The 16,290-nt window shown below is 46.4% G+C and overlaps 1 protein-coding gene across 1 annotated transcript in view; it reads right to left on the bottom strand.

Annotated features, from left to right (window-relative positions):
• LMX1A (LIM homeobox transcription factor 1 alpha) overlaps positions 1-16,290 on the bottom strand; it is a 152,925-nt gene that overhangs the window by 116,968 nt on the left and 19,667 nt on the right. The gene's annotated exons all lie outside the window — the stretch shown is intronic.

Below are 16,290 nucleotides of genomic sequence, written 5' to 3'. Positions count from 1 at the left end.
AATAAAGGCAAGAATAAAGGATCAGTGATCTCAGGAACTCCAAGCTCCATGAAGATAGGAACCATGCCTGCCCCTTCATGGTTATTTCCACAGTGCCTGGTGCACTTCCTGGCCCAGATATGGGCTCCCATTCCTCTCTGTTTACTGACTGACAAGCATTATTTGTCCAAGAGGGAGAGAAGCACAAGCAGGGGGAGCAGCAGGCAGAGGGTGAAGCAGGCTCCCCGCTGAGCAGGGAGCCCAACATGGGGCTCGATTCCAGGACCCGGGGATCATGACCTGAGCCAAAGGCAGACGCTTAACTGACTGAGCCACCCAGGTGCCTCTGGGATAAAAAAATTATAAAACAAATGACGAACTAGGAAAAACATATCTAGTAAATATGATAAAGTGTTCATTCATATACACATGTGAAAGAGGGAAAAAAAGTGCTATAAAAGAGACAAAGCAGAAAAAAATGGCCATTAACGCTTTGAAAAATCATTCAAGTTCATACATCATCTAAAATCCAATTGAACACTATCAGTCAGCAAATGTTTGTAAGTCAGAAATGGTCAGTGAAGGGGCGCCTGGGTGGCACAGCGGTTAAGCGCCTGCCTTCGGCTCAGGGCGTGATCCCGGCATTATGGGATCGAGCCCCACATCAGGCTCCTCCGCTATGAGCCTGCTTCTTCCTCTCCCACTCCCCCTGCTTGTGTTCCCTCTCTCGCTGGCTGTCTCCATCTCTGTCGAATAAATAAATAAAATCTTAAAAAAAAAATAAATAAATGGTCAGTGAAGGGGCACCTGGATAGCTCAGTACATCAAGCCTGACTCTTGATTTCGGCTCAGGTCCTGGTCTTTGGGTCGTGAGATTGAACCCCATGTCAGGCTCTGCACTGGCTGTGGAGCCTGCTTAAGATTCTTTCTCTCTTTCTCCCTCTGCCCCACCCCCTCCAAAAAACATGGTCAATGAACAACAACAACGAGAGACCCCTTCACGGTTATTAGAAAGGCCAAAATCCAATCCCTGACAGCACCAAATGCTGGCAAGGACGTGGAGCCACAGGAACTCTCACTCATGGCTGGTAGGAATGCAAAATGGCACAGCCACCATGGAAAACCGTTTGGTGGCTTCTTACAAGACGACACATACTCTTACCACACAATCCAGCCATCAGTATTACCCAAAGGAACCGAAAACTTACGTCCACACAAAAACTGACACATGGCTGTTTACAGCGGCTTACTCGTAATCGCCAAAGCTCTGAGGCACCAAGATTCCCTTTGGTAGGTGAATGAATGAAGCTTTAGTACATCCAGACAATGGAACATTATTCAGCGCTCAACAGAAATGGGCTACCGAGTCGGGAAAAGACATGGAGGAAGTCCCCATCACTGAGTGAAAGCAGCCAATCTGAAGAGACTGCACACTGAGTCACGCCAACTCCATGACCTTCTGGAAAAGGCGAAGGTATGGAGTCAGTAAAGAGATCAGCGGTTACCAGGGGTTCGTAGAGAGGAAGGGATGAACAGGTAGAGCACAGACGTGTGGAAGACAGCAACGCTGTTCCGTGCGAGCCTATCACGGTGAATACGTGTCATTGCAAATTTGCCCAAACCCATGAAATTTATACCAGGAGGGAGCCCTAATATAAACTATGGGCTCTGGGGGATAATGATTTGTCCACGTAGGTTCATTGACAATAACAAATGGACCACCGCTCTGGTGGGGGAATGTTAATAATGGGAGGGGCTGTGCACATGGGGGGTTCAGGGAGCATCTGGGAGAGCGAGCTCTGAACCTTCCACTCAATTTCTCTGTGAACTTGAAACTTCTCTAAAAAGATAACATCTAGGGGCGCCTGGGTTGTTCAGTCGGTTAAGCATCTGCCTTCGACTCGGGTCATGCATGATCTCAGGGTCCTGGGATCGAGCCCCATGTCAGGCTCTCTGCTCAGCAGGGAGCCTGCTTCTCCCTCTGCCTCTGCCTGCCACTCCCCTGCTCCTGCTCTCTCTCATGCGCACACTCTCTGTCAAACAAATAAATAAAACCTTATAAAAAATTAAAAGATAAAATCTATTTCTTAAAAAATGGTCAGCAAGGGAAAGATGAAAAGAGCCTGACACTTTCCCATACTGCTAATGGGAGTGCAAGCTGGTAGAACCTTTCTGGAAAGCTACTCAGAAGCAGACAACTACTTCAAAAACAAAACTGAAAAGCCTCCCTTTTCCTTTATTGTTTCTCCTTACAAAGGTTGCATTAAGTTACTACAGTAACTTAATATTCATGACATCCTAACACTGAAAACTATAGTATAGAAGTTTTCTCTAAAGTCCCAACAGAAACCAGATTGTGAATACCTGTTTATGAGCTAAGGACTCCATCTGGAAAGTAATGGAGAGGCCGTAAAGGTATTTTAAACAAATGAGCAAGACCACTGAATTGGGTTTACTACAGTAACTAGTCACAACTGGTAGAGAGAAAGGACTAGAAGGAGGAGAAGTAGGCAAGGAGCAAGGTCAGCAGTTAGCTATGTCTGGCCGTTGCAACATTTTTCGAGATAGATCTCCTCGGGCAAGGGAAACAAAAGCAAAAATAAACTACTGGGACTGCACCAAAATAAAAAGCTCTGGGACTGTAAAGGGAACTGTCAACAAAATGAAAAGGCCATCTACTGAATGGGAGAAGAGATTTACAAATAATATATCTGATAAGGAGTTAATATCCAAAATATATAAAGAACTAATACAACTCAGCACCACCAAAAACACAAATAATCCGATAAAAACGGGCAGAGAAGCTGAATAGCTATTTTTCCAAAGAGATATACAGATGGCCAACAGACACATGAAAAGATGTTCATCACTGATCATTAGAGAAATACAAATCAAAACCACAGTAAGATATCAGCTCACACCTGTCAGAATGGCTATAACCACAAAGACAAGAACGAACGAGTGCTGGCGAGGACGTGGAGAAGGAACCGTTGTGCACTGCTGGTGGGAAGGTCAACTGGTGCAGCTGCTGTGAAAAACAGTATGGAGGTTCCTCAAAAAAATAATTTATAAAAAGAACCACCCTATGATTCAGCATTTCTACTTCTGGGTATTTACCCAAAGAAAACAAAAACACTACTTAGAAAAGATATTTGCACTCCTGTGTTTATTGCAGCATTGCTTACAAATAGCCAAGATACGGAAGCAACCCAAGTGTCCACCAAGAGATGAATGGGTAGGTAAAGAAGACACGGTATCTATACAGGATGGAATATTACTCGGCCATAAAAAAGATGAGCTCTTGCCATGTGCAACGACATAGATGGACCTAGTAGGTATTAGGCTAAGTGAAATAAGTCAGGCAGAGAAAGACAGATACCACATGATTTCACTGACATGTGGAAGCTAACAAACAAAACAAATGAATAAAACAAAAAGCAGAAATAGACTCAAATCCAGGGCACAAACTGGTGGATGCCAGGGGGGTGGGGGATGGGCACAATGAGTGAAGGGGAGGGAGAAGTACCGGCTTCCAGCGATAGCATGATCACATCATGAGTATAAAAGGCACAGCAGATGGGACACCTGGGTGGCTCAGTCAGTTAAGCATCTGCCTTCAGCTCAGATCATGATCCCGGGGTCCTGGGACCAAGCCCTGAGTCGGGCTCCCTGCTCAGTGGGGAGCCTGCTTCTCCCTCTCCCTCTGCCCCTCCCCCTGCTTGTGCTCTCTCACTCTTTCTGTCAAATAAATAAATAAAATCTTATTTTAAAAAAAGGCACAGCATAGAGAATACAATCAGCAGTATTATAGTTGCCTTGTATGGTGACAGATGGGACCCACACTTGTGGTGAACATAGCATAACGCACAGACTTGTCGAATCACTATGTTGTACACCTGAAACTCAGGTAACCCTGTGTGTCAACTATACTTCAAGAAAATAAATAAATAAATATCTATTTCTATGGGACAGAAAAAAATCAAAGCAAATCCAAGAGGTATTTCAGCAACAGAACATACGATATGCACTCGTCATTTTACTATATGTTTGGGAGGAAATGGACAGGCAGATGAGAAAAACCACATTGATTCTAGAATTCAGACCTAGAGCCAGAAGGGAGGAAAGTGATTGGGCTTCATGAGTATACCCTCCAAAACAGTTCATATTCGAAAACAGGTAAACTCTGGTGAAAAGAGAAAAAAGAAAGCAATGTCACTGAAACACTCTATGATCACACCTGGAGCCAGGTAGAGATGGTATGGTCCTTTTTAATGCACTTGAGCCCTGACCAACAAATGCCCAGGCCCTACCCCTGCTTAACACCATTTCCAAACTGATTTTCACGGATATCTCTACCTGGCCCCTTTCAAGGGGGAGGAAGGAAGGAAGGAAGGAAGGAAGGAAGGAAGGAAGGAACGAAGGAAGGAAGGAAGGAAGGAAGGGGATCTCAAGAACCTTAAAAAATGTTAATATAATATATAATATATATAATATAATATAATATAATATAATATAATATAATATATAATCCTCCCTTCAGCAATTTAAGGAAATAATGTAAAATACAATAAAATGTGTATTACCAGGAAGATCAACTAAACATTAATTATAATAACAAATGATTACACAAATTATGCTATAATTAAGTTTCATAACCAATAAAACCATACTAATGATATGGGGAAACGTTCACCGCATAGCATCAAATGAAGATAGGTATTTCTAAGAACGTACATACAGTATGAATAAACAGACAAAGGGCAATCGGACAGGCAGACACACATAAATACCCACAAAAAAAGGGAGGAAAAAAAAAGACTGGAAAGAAAAACACCAAAATACTGAGAGGGCGTTCTGTAAATAGTGGTATGATAGATGATTTCCATTTTCCCTATATTTTTAATATTTTGCAAATGTTCCCCAATAAGCATTTAATTACCCCATAATTCAGTCTTTGACCATTACAACCTTGTAACACGCAACCACGTGGACCCCCTTGTTTTAAAGTTAAAACAAAAGAAAGGATAGATCATTGGACTTCATTAAAATTTAAAACTTCTGTATATCAGAAGACACGATCAAGAAAATGGAAAGACGACTCACAGAATGGGAGAGAATATTTGCAGATCACATAACTGATAAGGGTCTAGTTCCAGAATAGATAAAGGTTCTTTCAATTCAGCAACAAAAAGACAAAATTTGAAATTTTGTCTATTTGAAAATGGACACAGGACTCTCAGAGGCATTTCTGCAAAGAAAACATGCAAATGGCCAATACGCACATGAAAAGATGCTCGACCTGATTAGTCATCAGGAAAATACAGAACGAACCACGATCAGATGCCACTTCACACCCACTAGGACGGCTAGAATTAGAAGAAAATGGGAAAATAACAAGGGTTGGTGAGAATATGGAGAAATTGGAGCCCTCATGCATTGTCGGAGGGAATGAAACACGGTGTAGCTGCTGTTGGAAAATAGCTTGACGATTGCTCAAAAAGTTAAATATAAAATTACCATGTGACCCAGCAACTGCACTCGTAGGTATATACCCACGAGAACTGAAAACAGATGTTCAAGCAAAACTTGTAGATGAACATTCACAGCAACGTTACTCATGATAGCCGAAAATAAGAACAACCCAAAGGTCTATCAAGGGAAGAATGATAAACCAAATGTGGTACATTCATGCAATGGAATATTATTCACCCATCAAAAGGAATGAAATACTGGGGCGCCTGGGTAGCGCAGTCGTTAAGCGTCTGCCTTCGGCTCAGGGCGTGATCCCGGCGATCTGGGATCGAGCCCCACATCAGGCTCCTCCACTGGGAGCCTGCTTCCTCTCCCACTCCCCCTGCTTGTGTTCCCTCTCTCGCTGGCTGTCTCTCGGTCACATAAATAAATAAATAAATCTTTAAAAAAAAAAAGGAATGAAATACTGATATTTACTACAGCACAGATGAGCCTTGAGGCATTATGCTAAGTGAAAGGAGTCAGACATAAAGGCCCTATATTGCATGATTTGATTTACAGGAAAATATCCAGAACGGGCAAATCCACAGAAAGAGATAGCAGAGCAGTGTTTGCCAGGTGCTGGGGGAAGGAAAGAACAGGGTGTTTGCTGAATGCTGATGGAATGGGGATGATGGCAACGTTCTAGAGTTAGTGGTGACGATGGCACAACGCCGTGAGTGGACTGAAAGCCACCACATTGTATACTTTAAAGTGGTTTAGATGGTCAAGTTCATGTTACGTGACTGTTACACCAGTACTACCACTGCTACTACTACTACTACTAATAGTAAAGAACACGCTCGGTTTCCTTAACAACTAGACTTTGAAGATCCCCTCCAATTTTCCGCACCCTTGTTCCTCCCGATTTTTCAATTTCTGTGTAATCGTGTTCTAATTCGGTACACCAGTTTCTTGCAGCATCCCTTGGATTAGAACACAATTTGCCAGCTGTAGCTCTATGTCTTCAAGTCCCATTGCCTCGACCTGGAACACCCCCTTACTCCCCTACAATGGAATAACTGTCTCAGAATCCAAAGGCCTGGGACCTAAGCCCAGTCCACTACTCACTCGTTGTCTCACCTTGGGTAAGGGAACTTCTCCCAGCCTCATTTCCTCATATGTAAAATAAATAGTCAAAATTCGATGAACGAATAAACACATTAAAATTCCAATTTGCGCCAAGGTCATGGTGTGCCGGCCCACCCTCCGGAGTACTTACGATAACAGGCCACAGAAAATAGATGAAACCACATCAAACTGTAAACAGTAAAACGCCAGACCTATGCAAAGTGATGGTCTCCTCCGCACCAGTACTTCCCTAAGTTTCAGGAATGTTCACATCCACAGACATGGTTTAGGCCAAGCGTCCCACCACCTGCATGATTATAACCTATCACTTGTAATCAACTCACTTATTTTAGTTAAACCAGATTTATTTTAACAGAAACTTCATATCACTTTGAGGACATCGTTGGTCTGATACCATGATTCTTCTACACATGTGAGAAGACACTACCGCCACGGTGGGAACTGTGGACCTACGCACGGCATAGAGTCACCATCGGCCCCACGGCTGGCAGCGCACCTAGGAAACCCTGATCTCTGCCAACAGTCTACTCGAAGACCTGGATCAAAGCCTACCTCTTCTAGAAAACCTTCTCTGGTTGGCTCTTTATCCGTTTGAGAGACCCCTCGTGATAAGCCCTTGCATGTTTCATTTACACCTTTGAGCTTGTTAATGTCCGTGTTCTCAATTCGTTCCCATCCAGGCTTTCAAGTCCAGCACCAGCTCATAAAACACGAAAAGGCAAAGATCTTCTCTTGTTCCTTTTATTCCCTCCCATAGGCCCAACTACACTACAGCAAACATTTGCTGAATGGATCAGGTTTAAGTGAACGAAAAGTGCCCACCAAATGCTTACAGTTATCTTTTCATCATCTGTGTTCTAAATAAAGAGAAATTCACCCACATCGTTTCCTCGTCTACAGTGTGGCTGCATCAACAGCCTGATTCAGATGACAATCGGTGAGGAGGATGGTTTGTTAAAATAAGACGAGTGCCTGGCACATAGCAAGCATGCAGATCTCAGATGTGGGGGAATGAGTCTTGATTAAGTGGGACCGTTACCCAGAAGGCCCTGCCTCCTTGGACAGACCAGCTGCAGAAGGTGAGAGGGACGAGCACAGATGAGTCAGCATGTGAAGACCACAGCCCACCTCGGGCTGAAAGTCGGGGTGTCCTCGAGGCCGGGACTACACGGCTCCACCCAGGGCTCCATGCTAAGCCTCCTTCCATCAGCCCAAGAGTGGTTCTACCCTGATGAGGGGCCCGGTTCTCAACTTGATACTCTCCTAATTAGAAGTAAATCCCCGTAATACAGGAGAGCCTTTGCGTGTCCGCAGTGCATTTTGGCCATGAGTCTCAGAGCACTGACAAAAGAGCTGCAAGTGAAAATTACTGATTGAATACATCCAGACACAGAGCAATCCCTGTGTCAATGTTGACACAGCGGCTCTTTATCGTCCAGTGCCAGGAGGGCGAACGTAAAGCAAAACCACCAGAGAGGCTGGGAGAAAAAGAATGTCTGCGACTGCACAACTGTGGAGGCCCGTATGCATAAAACAACGATAAACATTAATAATAACAATAACTGCTTTCAACCTTGAACGTATAGAGAGCTTTCCAGTCTGCAAAGCATTACTCCAATCTGGTCGTCTCGTGCAATCCTTCGACCAACCCTGTCAGACAAGATTGGCCCTATTTTCACACATAAAGTAACTCAGGTTCAAAGGGTGTCTTAAACCTGGTTTCCTGCCTCCAAATCCAATGCTCTTTTGATCTCCAAGTCATCGAGTTAGGCCAGCTTTTTTCTTTGTACTGAAGGATCGCAGATAGTAAATATATGTTTAACATAAAGATTTGGGAAGCCTTCTATGCCATCATTGTAATAAGGGACTCACTCTCCCCAAGTTCAAAAGCAGTGCTGGAAAGTATTCCTTAAGTTGAGCTGAATGGCTCTCCGAGGAGCCAGTCCCAGCCCTGAGCCCCAGAGCGCCCCCGTACCTTCACCTCTAAAACCCTCCAAAGGCAACTGCGTAGCCCCCAGAGGGAACCCAAGGAAACCAATCTACCGGGTTCCTCATCCCAGGTACCATCATATCAGTTTCAAAATAGTGAAATCCCCCCCCCCCCCCGCATTCGTCCTCCTCATCATAATCCTCATCAGAAGTTTTCTACCTGACCTCCCCAGGCCTGCACCATCAGTTTCTTCCCTCATTTACTGGGTCTTGGATTATCTGCACTAGTGAATTACTTCAGAGACAGAACGGGAATTTCCAATTAAACCATTCTATCTTCTTAATTTTATTTTTTCCCCCTCTTTGTATTTTGTACCAGTGGTAACGAGGGGAAAGAAGGTATGCTTCCTTCCTATCCTGTTCAATTGAGATCTCTATTTTTAAACAAAAATATTCCTTCCAACACAGCCTTTCAGAAGCTATCCAGTGGCCCCAGGATGAGGCTAATCTCTGACAGCCCGACAGTCCTTGGATGAGGGAGAACAGAGCATCCGCCTCTCAGTTAATTACCATTTCTTGCCCGGGCATTTGATTTCAATAAGGTCTAATTACTTCAAATATCACTGCTCCCGCCCCCCCCCCTCTCTCCTGTGCCCCTCTTTCTCTTAGAGAGCCTGAGAGTGATGAACTCAAACACGCCCACAAGCCTCAGGCAGATGCTGTGACGAGCAAAGACTTCGCAAAGTTAATAAGCCAGGAGAGTTAATAAACCAGACTTCGCAAAGTTAATAAACCTGGAAAACACAATTATTACTATTTTTACTATTATGAAAATATCGCCATTATTATTGTTGTTGTTATTCCGGGCCTCGTAGGCGGCTAGCCCGAGACCCTCCCCGCGCCTGCCTGCCCCCCCCCCCAACCTCACCAGTGGCAGTAATATTGTGTGAGTAATCCCAGAGGGGCTCCCCGGCACTGCCCTGCTGGAGGAAGCAATATTGGAGCGCGTGCAGCCCCCGGTCCCTGCAGGCTCAGCTCTGCCCTTTTATATTACACACAGTTCAGTCAAATCCATCACCAGCCTCCCAGATCTTTCCAGTAGGCTGGAGGAGGCTGGATGGGAATGGTGATTACAGGGGCTGGACGGGGGGAGGAGGGAAAGCGGGCAGACGAGATGGGAGGGAAGATACTTGGGTTTGGGACGCGCCTGAGCCATCAGTGAGTCCCATTTCCAACGATGGCCTCCGAGGCTCAGTATTTCCCTGCACCCTCTAGGCAACGTGTGGGGCTCTTCGGATCAGCTAGGATCAGCTAAGAACAGCCGCACATAGGGGCCATATTAGGCACAACTGCTTCCTAGACCCCCAGCCAGGGTGTTCCGCCTTTACCTGCTTTCTGTCCCTGGGAAGGACCCGCACCATCCCTGAAAGAAGCCTTTGCAAACTGGTCAGTGGTGTGAAACCAGTGCAGAGTCACAGACAGCAGAGCCTTGCTGTCCCTCCGGACCAGCTTCTCCTTTTAGGCCCAACTAAGTCGTGTGACTGGGCCTGTGGGTCAGAGTAGAAGCCCGAGGCTGAGGCCGGAGAGCCTGGCCTTCTGGTCTCCAGCACTTCTTTCTTTCTGCAGTGACGATATCCTTTTCTTCCCCAGCCCTTTCCAGGCCCTCCCCATGCTGTTTTCTGCCAAGAACCCTCGTATCAAATCTCGAAAACCTAACTCATCTCTTGCCCCAAACTTGCTCAGTTCCCTGTGGGTCCTAGTATCCCTAGACCCCAATGGTTCTCACCTGGGGAAGATTTTGCCCCCGCAGAAGGTACAGCAAGAGATGGTTAAGAGTCGGCCCTGATGGTCACGACTGAGACTGGCATCTGTCCAGTGGGAAGAGGTCAAGGAAGCTGCTAACCATCCTACAGGGCCCAGGGCAGCCCCCCACGATGAACAGGTACCCGCCTGGAAATGGGAGCAGGCTGAGATGCACAAGGCCCACGCTGACCTCTCTGGCTCAACACCTCGCTTAGCTTCAAATCCCCTCGCAAGGCTGTTGAAAACACAGGTCTGCAGAGGAGGGTAGAGGGGGCTTGGTTGGCTTCAGATTCAAAAGTCCCTCTCCTTGGGACACCAGCTGAAATGAGGGGAGCATCGCTGGTGGGGAGAAGGCAGGCAGAAGAGAGGTAAGGGCTATGGGGAAAGACCACAGAGGGACCAAAAGAAGGAAGAAGGCGACACCCCAAGGAGAGAAGAGATCCCAGACCAACCCAGATCACGGGCTACCGCTACCTTGGCTCATCGTCCAGAGCCAACCATGGGCGCCAGCCCTGTTTCAAGGAGCTGCTGAGGCTGGTATGGCCACCCAGAAAGAGCTCCAGGTCATCCTGACCTCAAGAGAGTCAAACCCCACTTGAGAGAGAGAGAGAGAGAGATGCCAAAACATGGTGCCAGCCCTCTGGGTGTGCGGGACAACCAGGAGGCAGGAGCCGGGCCTCCGCCGCCGCCCCGTCCGGGAGCTGAGCCCTGCACCCCGAATCCCAGCCCAGAACCCACTAGAGGAGACACCAGCCCCAAGGGCGGCCATCCTGGGTTGCTGCAAACACTACACCTGGCAGTCCCCGCCCGCCAGCGGGCTCAGGTTTCTCTCGGGCAGCACTCCTCCAGCAGGGAGGGGACGGCTGGACGGCGGGCCTCGGGCCTCACGGGGTCTGCACACACCGCCCAGCCCAGAGCCTCCCGCATCGCTCTCAGCCCAGATTCTGGCCCTTCTCAACAAGGTAGCTCCAGCCAGCAGGAGGCTTTGGAAGGAGTCAAGTGTAATTAAAAGCTGTGAAAGCGGCATTGTCTCAATTGTAAATCCTTCTCACTAAGAGGCCTTTACGGGGGATTTCTCCGAGGTGGGGAGAGGCCAAAGCTGCGGCAGCAGCCACCTCTATGCAGAAGAGTCCACCGAGGAACTTTAACGGAAAATATTTCCATCGAGTATGGAGGCCTGGAAGCTGCAGGGCTTCATTTGCTCCCGGGTCGGGTTTGGGGGGGGGGGGGGAGCAATGAGAGGGGCCAGGGAGAGAAGAAGAGCACATGACACCAACTGGGGGGAGTTAAAAACCTGTAACAAAAACACCAAGCTGTGCCCTTGTTTAGCACGTTCTCAGGATTTCACACAGAAACCTCTGGATTTTGACCAGGGGCCCAATGGGCCAGGAATCTGCTCCTGTGATGAAAGTTGGGGACAGACAGGGTTCACTGGTAGAGACCGCTAGTCCCGGCCCCAGCAACAACCTGCCAGCGTGTGAGAGGAGCAAGGCACGGACATGTGAACGTCTCCCGCTCTGTCGCTGGGCACAAAGGCGGCCCCACGGCGCTCCCTCCCCAGAGTGAACGGTTAACACGTGAGTCTGGTGCAAGCCCCATGGCTCTGGAAAGCCAGCTCCCCGTGGTACCTTTGCAGCGTTCCCAGCCAGCTACAAGTCTGTCCAGCACCTGGCCAGGAACTCAGCAAAGACTGAGACAGGTGATTCACCTGGTGGGGCCACCTTCAGGGTTCGTGCACCTGTGCCCGTGCTGGCTGGTGGCCCACGGGAGGCACAGCTGTGGGGGTGACCCTCAGGGAAGTGGGGCCAACAGAAAGTCACGTTCAGAGACGACCCAGGTAGACTTGAATCTTCCAATGAGTTCTAGGTTTCCTGCTGAATCATAAAGAGAGATGCATGCCCGACTACCTCACTCTCTTGTCTTATCTCAAACCCCATGGAAAGAACACAGCTTTCTCAAGACCCTCTCAGCTCATGTGGCAATTGTCAGGACAGAAGAAGCAATCTGTCTCTCTGGGGCAGAAATCTCAAAATACAAAATAATGCTCGTGACGGTATCAACAAGCATCAGGCACACCTCGCCCCATGGTGAGAGAGAGTCCTGAGCTGAGAACTGTAGGGTGCCGTCCCCCCCACACACACATTTTCGCAGCAAGACTGGGCCTCTCTGTCCCCAAAACATGTCAGCAACCAGAAAGCCATTCAGTGAAGGGCAACCAGCATGACATGGGTCTGGAGAGGCAGATTCACGAATGAAGTAAAGGGAGTGAAACTGGACAGTCCCACTAAATGGGGAAAGAGTACAGAGCCATGTCGTGGAAGGCAGTAAGTCCCCACACGCCTAAATAACTCCCCCCAAAAAGCCTCACACTGATGCCGCTGAATGAGAGCTAATCAAATGGAGGAAGGAAAAAGCTCTCATGGCGTCTGCCAGACCACCTCTACGCGGACGCTGGGTTGGCTTAACAGCAGATCAAAGATGACAAAGAAAGTGGTGATAAGCCGACATATAGATCAGTAGAAATGACGCAGTCCAAAGAACAAAGGAAAAACACCTGACAACTATAGCAAACAGAATGGAGGGAGAGAGTAAATGGGTGTATATAGTTCCAAGGTTCTGATGGGCTATGTGCAATGGTATAATACCAACTCCACACACATTATGAACAGTTAGGGATGCATATTATAATCCTGGGAACAACCATTAAAAAATTAATAATTTAAATATAGTTAAGAAGCCAACAAGCAAATTAAAATAAAATTCTTTTAAAAACCCGTCAAATAAAAGAAGGCATGAAAGGAGAGACGGAGAACAAAAAAAATAGAATGCGTAAATAGAAATCAAAAACAAAAGAGAAAATAAAACAGTATAAAATAGTAAAATGATAGACTGAAATCCAACTATATCAATAATTACATCAAATACTAATGGATAAAACACTTCAACTAAAAGAAAGAGATTGTCAGAATGGATAAAAAAGAAAGACTCAGCTCTATGCCATCTATAGGAGATTACTTTAAAAATAAAGATTAGAAATCAGGCAATCAAAAACTAGGGATGTACTGTATGGTGACTAACATAATATAATAAAAAAATATTACTATAAAAAAAAGGAAATCAGGCAATCAGGACACCTGGGTGACTCCGTCGGTGAAGCATCTGCCTTCGGCTCAGGCAGTGATCCCAGGGCCCTGGGATCGAGCCCTGCACTGGGCTCCCTGCTCATTGGGGAGTCTGCTTCTCCCTCTCCTTCTGCCTCTGCCTCTCCCGAACCCTCTCACGCACTCTCTCTCTCTAAAATAAATAAATAAACAAAATATTTTTTAAAAAATAGAAATCAGGCAATCTGGCTCCGTTTTTCACCATGTCTACCATCCAAAATCTACGAAGTACCTTCCATCACTAAAATCCCATGCTTCCACATGTGTATGTGTTGATACATGTCAAATACACACACATACATACATAATACATAAATATCTCTTATGCTCCAGATACAGTGCGCAATGGTCAAAGTTATGTGTGCCCAAACCCAGACAAAATGGTGGAAGGGACCATTTACCAAGTTAACACATCCATCGTTGTGGATTTTGTTTCTCCGTCACTGTTCTGTGAGTTGTGTGCGATTGTGTCCAGGATAATCACCTCACTCATTCTTAGATGGTGACTTAGACCTATGTGCTCAGCCACAGATCTGTCTCAGAACCGCTTGAATTTAAATTTCCACAGAAGGGATTGGCATGACCTTTCCACACAACCTGGTGAGGCGAACAGGCAGCATCTCCAGGGCTTTGCCACGCAGACAAAGCAGCTGTGACATTGTGCAGGGAGCTGTGGAAAGCCTGAGCCTGATTCCCATCTACACCGCTTAGGAAGAAACCATGTGACACCAGGACGGAGGCTCAGCCTCTGTGAGCCTCAATTTCCTCATCTTGAATGAGACTGGGATGATGATTACGTGATATACTGTCTGTTATCACAGACTCTCCAGGCTTCTCTCTCGTTTGGGCTCTTCCATGTCCACCGCCAGTAGTTTTCACAGTAGCTTCAAAGTAAGCATTAAAAGAGTTGAGAGAAACTGATTTTAAAAAGAAAATACAAATGAAGACTTTGAATTTCCACATAAAAGCTAAAATACTCATTGGGGCACCTGGGTGGGGAGTCGGTTAAGCATCCAACTCTTGGTTTTGGCTCGGGTCGTGATGTCAGGGTCATGAGATCGAGCCCCACGTCAGGCTCCACGCCAAGTGCGGAGTCCGCTTGAGATTCTCTCTCCCTCTCCCTCTGCCCCTCCCCCCGCTCTCTCTCTCTAAAATAAATAAACCTTTTTTTTAAAGGCTTCAATACTCACAATACATGCATAAATGAATTCATATTATAGGAAAACGTGAAAACTGGAGCCCACTCACCAAATTACTGTTCGCAGAGTGTTTAATTATGGTCTATGCTGCTGCCTTGCTTATAAAGGATGATCGATAACGTAATGTCTCACAATTACTGGTACCTCCTGAGAGAGACTAAGCCCCTGTTAAATATAACAGGAGACCTAGAAAGTTCGCACGTGTGTGAAACTCGAGCGCTTTATTTCCTCCCGACAGCTGTGATCAAGACAAGAGAACTCAGTTCAATCTTCAGTCGCCAACAAACGGTCACAATTGTTGGCAAAGAAGGGAAAACATAAGCCTACTTCAACACATTTGCTAATTATCTTTCAGTCTAGGATTAATGTAACAAATTCTGGATGCCTGTGCCTTATCAGTCGGTCCGTCTAAACCCACCATGGGAAGTAGATTTTATCTGTCTGAGAGCCCCCGTTCTCAAACCAAGTACTTCCTCTTACTCTTGATGTCTCCTTCTTGCATCTGATGTGTGTTTTTACTTTACAAGGCAATCTGTCTGCCTTTATGTCCTTTTAAAATATTAGGGACATCCACGGAGCATGCTTAGAAAAGTAATGCTGAGGTTTAAAAGTAATGAAAGAAACAAACCACTGGTATGAGAATAAAATTGCCCATATGGGCATAATAATCTGCAATTGGCTGGCACTGCTGAACATTAGTGAGTAAATTATTAGTATAATTAGCTGCCATCTACCGAGGATCTTTACTAGACGCTGTATGAACACACAAGTAACAGAGCTGAGATTTGAACCCTTGTCCACATGTGGGGGTGGGGGTGAGGGGGTACGTCTCACTTTCTGCCGTCCGTTTTCACAACCTCCTTTCTTCCACATCACTAACTCTTACCCATTTGGGGATCACAGGCAGCTCTAAGAACTGACAACATCTACAGACCCAGAAAAGTGCACGTGTGCACCCATGCACACATGCATGCGTGCACACACACACGCACACACACACACTTAGTTCAAGGGACTCACGGACACCCTGAAGCAAAACCCAGGTTTGAAACCTCTATTCCAAACAAAGTCTCTAAGTATCAACACTGATGGATTTTTTTTTAAAGATTTTATTTATTTATTTATTTGAGAGAGAGAGATCACAAGCAGGGGAGGGGTGGAGGGAGAAGCAGGTTCCCCACCGAGCAGGTAGCCCAATGTGGGGCTCCATCCTATGACCCTGGGATCATGACCTGAGCCAAAGGCAGGCACTTCACCCACTGAGCCCCCCAGACGCCCCGCTGGATTTTTCACTCACTTGTCTCCTTTGTACTTGCCCCTCCTTTCTGGCTTCCCTAGAGGTGTGTAAGGAATAAAATAAGGCTCAGAAGCAGATATATTATCTTGCCCACATCCAAGAAAACTCTTCCTGCCCCCATGGCCCCCACTGCCCCCTCTGCCCTCATGTCTTCGCCAACTCAGTGAAGTACCCAGCTCAGGGGAATACCCTGGAATCACCTCCTGTCTGCTCTTCTGTTTACCACTGGTGTGAGACAGCTTTATCAATGAATCCGTCACCCCAGGTCTTCCACCATGAGCACAGGGTACCTATTATGTTCCTAGTAAACAACACTGTT

The sequence above is a fragment of the Ursus arctos genome, unplaced genomic scaffold (genome assembly GCF_023065955.2).
Source record: "Ursus arctos isolate Adak ecotype North America unplaced genomic scaffold, UrsArc2.0 scaffold_2, whole genome shotgun sequence".
NCBI classification, from domain to species: domain Eukaryota; kingdom Metazoa; phylum Chordata; class Mammalia; order Carnivora; family Ursidae; genus Ursus; species Ursus arctos.
This window is presented reverse-complemented; position numbering and strand designations above follow the sequence as displayed.